The sequence below is a fragment of the Protopterus annectens genome, chromosome 10.part0, assembly GCF_019279795.1.
Source record: "Protopterus annectens isolate FY-2018-M chromosome 10.part0, PAN1.0, whole genome shotgun sequence".
NCBI lineage: Eukaryota > Metazoa > Chordata > Ceratodontiformes > Protopteridae > Protopterus > Protopterus annectens.
Window position 1 is genome coordinate 1,146,949,449 of NC_056744.1, and position 4,515 is coordinate 1,146,953,963.

The 4,515-nt window shown below is 36.3% G+C and overlaps 1 protein-coding gene across 2 annotated transcripts in view; it reads left to right on the forward strand.

Moving 5' to 3' along the window:
• Positions 1–1,351: 1,351 nt before the first annotated feature.
• The window catches only part of PTGFR (prostaglandin F receptor), a 400,309-nt gene continuing 397,145 nt past the window's right edge, over positions 1,352–4,515 (forward strand). Inside the window, exons 1-2 of one of the 2 annotated variants that reach the window (XM_044085879.1) lie at positions 1,352–1,436; positions 2,413–2,486. The gene's annotated coding sequence lies outside the window, so the exon portion shown is untranslated. The remainder of the gene's footprint in view (positions 1,437–2,412; positions 2,487–4,515) is intronic. The other variant, XM_044085880.1, reaches the window with a different exon arrangement.

The following is a 4,515-nucleotide window of genomic DNA, read 5'->3' on the forward strand; positions in this document are numbered from 1 at the left end:
TCAAAAGAGGAGAAATTCATACAATAGTAGTTGAGAAGAGCTCAGTCAATACTGCTGGAGCAAGTCGTAGTGTAGTGTCAATAGCTCAGAAGAAAACACATTCACCTTTGCTACAGTGAAATCAAAAAGCTGCGGTGTTCATTCCTATATCAGATTGTTGGATTAATTTGTCTAGTGTTGACACCACACTTCCGAATATGCCATCCTTCAGATCAGACTTTAAACCAAGGTTCCATCTGCCTGAGTTGGTGGTAGCTCTGGCAGATATTAAAGATTCCACAGTACTTAATGAAAGAAGAGGAAGGAAAGTTCCCTACTGCCCACTCAGGTCTCTCCTGAAAAGAGGTCACTAGTGTGCTGGCACTAGCCCAGTCAAAAAAGCATGAATAAATAGGGTTGCCACCTTTTCAAATGCCCAGAGTGGGACATTTTTTGTACAAACGTCAGATTTTGCAAGGCAAAACATACCCATGGCCAGTACAAAGGACAGAACTTCACTTTTTTGCCTACATAAATGCTTATTCTTGTAGCATTTTAGTTGCTTATTCTGTTTCTTATAACATTTAGGTGTTTCAGAAACAGAATAACTGTTTTGTGCAACTATTACATTAAATATAGGAAATATGTTTGTCCTAATATCTCAGGACATTTGCCATTTTTTTCAGTTTTTATGCAGGACACAACTGCCCAAAGAGGGACTGTCCCTCACAAAGTGTGACAGGTGGTAACCCTATGAATAAATACGTTGCTTCAAATAATATTAAATATCCATATAAAACATTAATGCAGCGTGTGTTTACTGTGGTCCCTTTTTAATAAACTGCAACATGCATAAGTGGATTGATGGATTTATGCATGAAGGTAAATGTTAACGGTTGTAAAACTACAGTACTTAAAAGACAGCTCTTCTGAAGTTGGCGCAATGGATTACGCCACTTGGAAAACGTGCAGGCTGCTCTTTTATTGTTCCTGTATACATCTTCCTTGCTAATGTGCATTTTATATGTATTATTATTGTTTGCTTCTTCAATAACAAGAATTAAAAAGAAAACAAACTGATACAGAGAAACTGACATCACAACTCAAAATGGTTGAATGTTACCATTGTTTCATCACCAGGTATAATCTTTTTAAAATTCCTGGGTTGTCTGCGGCTCTTATAAATTAGTACATTACAACCTTGATCTGTTGACAATACAATGAAGCTACGACTGTTCTGATATCTATCTAAAGCATTACTTGCAGAAGCAACAGTAAAGCACTTCCTTGCAGTGCGTGCCTGTTGCTGTGGAGCTGTGACGTCAGCTTCGCTGGGTTGGTACAGCTCGCGCTCGCTGGAACAGTTGCAGAGCGCTGACTGTGGCTGCAGCATCCCATCGGAAAAGGCTAGATCCAGGCAAGGCACGAGAGCCAGGAAGGAGCTTAGCAGTGCTGAGGTAAGTGCAGAGCTTACCCACTGGGGATGGCATGGCTGCTGCCAGACTACGGGTAGGAGCCTGGAATACCCGAGTTTAAAAATGCTGCCCATAAGGACCGATATGATAGTGAATGCATTAGGATTGCCTTAACCCAACTGGTGCTGCTCTTCTGTTTCCAAAAGTCCGGGGCAAGTGGTATTATCTGTTTTAATACAGAGTTTACTACTCCTTTTGGCTGCGTTTTCTGCTGCCATCACCCTAAAATTTACAGATTATTCTGCTTGTCGCATGTAAGGATTGATTTACAAACTGAAAGTATCTTTCTGAAATGTGCTTTGCAGTTTGTTCCGTTGCATTCGTTTTAAAAGAAGTGTTACAAACTTCTAAAGAGTTGCAAATAGCTATGTCAAGACGTGTAAAATAAATGCACATTAAAGGTAGACCGATTTGCAAGTAACTATATGAGGCTTTAGACAGTGATGTTGAGTGGCGGATTGCTGATGACCCTGTACGTATGAGCAAAATAACTGTTTTTGGCAATTTATACGTGGTTCAATAAAACATGCTAACCTGCATTCTTAAAACTTAGTACTGAAATTTCCTTTAAGTTTAAAAGAAAACAATATTTTTTGTCGGTTTAGCCCGTTAATCCAAGCTTCGCTGTTATTGTTGTGTTTACCAATGGCATTTATAATTTCATTACAACACCAGATCTGTAAGCAATAACCGACGACGTCGGTGTGGTAAATGTATGATTTTATCACGTCTGGGGCACTTTACTATATGTGCAAAGAGGTATTTGAGGGTTGCAGTGTAGAATCTAGTAATACTTTATTTTAAATGAACAGTAAGACTTGCTGTCAAAAGTTAACTTTTGCAGAAGTTGTCTGACTGTAGTCCTCGTGATGATGATGTTTGCTGACATTATTGTAGGAAACTAATAATTTTTGTCTGAGTATTGTATAAATCTCGTTGCTATCCTTTTCTGTCTTAGATGTGGAGGTCCCAGACTCGGATGACTCTAGCTGTTACTTCAGCAGAGCTTACTCTGTTTCACAACGGCTTCAGGTAATGTTAACATTTTGTTCTTTAGCGTTTCAGTTTTTTACCATATACAATAATCATAGGTAACATATTTGAATTTTTGACCACCTTTAATTCATGCTGCCTTGCGTAGCTGTCACGTTCCAATATTTATTTCTTTTTTTCTCACTTTTATTTAATAATGAGTAGGTATTGCAACACGGGCTCTGAGTGATTCTGTATATCCTTTTTGTTTTTAAAAGTTAAAAAAAAAAAAAAAAAAACAGCGCTGAGTGCCTTAATCGTAAATATCCTTCCCATCACAAAAACATTGAAAAGTGAAACTACCATTTTCTGACATATTTTGCATTCATTTTTTTGCTATGGCTTGCTTAACTGTTTACAGTATGGGAACAGTAATAAGACCATGACTGTGGTTCACCGCGTATAGCCTTGATATGTTTGTCATGGGTTTCTGTGACTGCATTTCATTGTATCCTTCTTTTCATTAACTTCTTTTGAGTATGAATGTATAGGCCATGGTGCTGTATGAGAGGCCATATGTTCAAACTTTTTCCATTGTTACTGGCAAATAAAACGTCTCATTATTATTAATGTTATGAATCTAGTGTTCACTAAGATGAGCATCTAAAAGTGCTGCAACTTATTTTAATAACAATAGTTTAACATACTATGTGGTCAACTGCAGGAGATGCCCCCCGTCAAACTGTCGTATAAACATTAAGGTAATTTGCTTAGATTCTGTTTAAAGCATTTAATACACAAAGAAAAAAACACTTTTTTATCAGCCAAATTCAGATGTCTATAAATATAATAAATAACTTATGACAGCAACATCATGTAAACAGAAAGAGAGAGAGAGCAATACAAAATATAGTGAACCTGCAAGTTTTCATTTTTATCCCTGTGTCACTACTTTTATATTTCATTTTTCCATGCTTTTTTTTAAATATGAGCACCGAACACATTAAAAGACTGCTGAGTATTTTTTTTACGTTGTTAGTAATGGAATGCTGACTCTGTTTTCCTTTAGCATTTTTTTTCCTTTATGTTTTATTTTAGAAAGTTTCAAAGTCTATCTTTCAAAATGGTAAATATTTTTGAGGTATACATTCAGGTTCCCAGCTTTGAAAGCTGTTAGTTAATTTCATCTTGTGCTTTCCATGTCAGATTTTTAAACACAGTAATTGTTATCAATGTCTCCTGAGTTTCTGTTACAAAGAAAGGTAAATACAATTGGTGAAAAAAGAATGAACATTCCAGAAACAGGGCAATTCACAGACTCACAAACAAAATCACATGAGATCACATGAGATTTAGCTGTGTCACAGCTCAGTGAATTAAAGGGGCATGCAGGGAGGTGTGGATGTGTTTGGGAAATAAATAGACTATTGCATGGAAAAGTACCCTTCAATTAATTGAGTGTTTTATGAAGTTCGGGTATGTGGCACTGAAGAATTTTATGGTAAAAAGGTGGGGAACCATTGTGTGTGTGCGTATGTATGTATGCGTGTATGAGCACAGGTCAGTCAACAATTTAAATCATGCCAGAATACCATTAGGAAGCAAAGAAATATCATGTCTCTCTATCTTACATGAGATGTAAATCACCATAACAGAAATACCTGAAAGAAAAGTAACATTTCTAACACAGCAATTTTACTGCAAAACTGAGGCCCATATTCTTTATATATAATAGCTGTAAGGTCACAGAAAAAAAACAGAAGATAAAAATGTTCATATACAAGAAACTCACATATTCCCTTTTCTCTGTGTCTTGTGTCCTCATGTTAAAGTACATCATCTACACAGAACAAACTCTGCCATGCTGTGATGCCAACAATATGAGAACGCAATAAAATAAAAGTGGTATTTTAAGATATATTACAGTACACAATAGAATCCTTTCTTTTTGATATAGTAACTTGTAGATGATAATAATGCATAGGATTTTCAGCCCTCCCAATAGTTAGTGTGTTTTTGATTTTCATGAGATATAAGAATGACGTTTATTTAATGATTTGGAGTGAATCGATATTTGGACAGCCATATA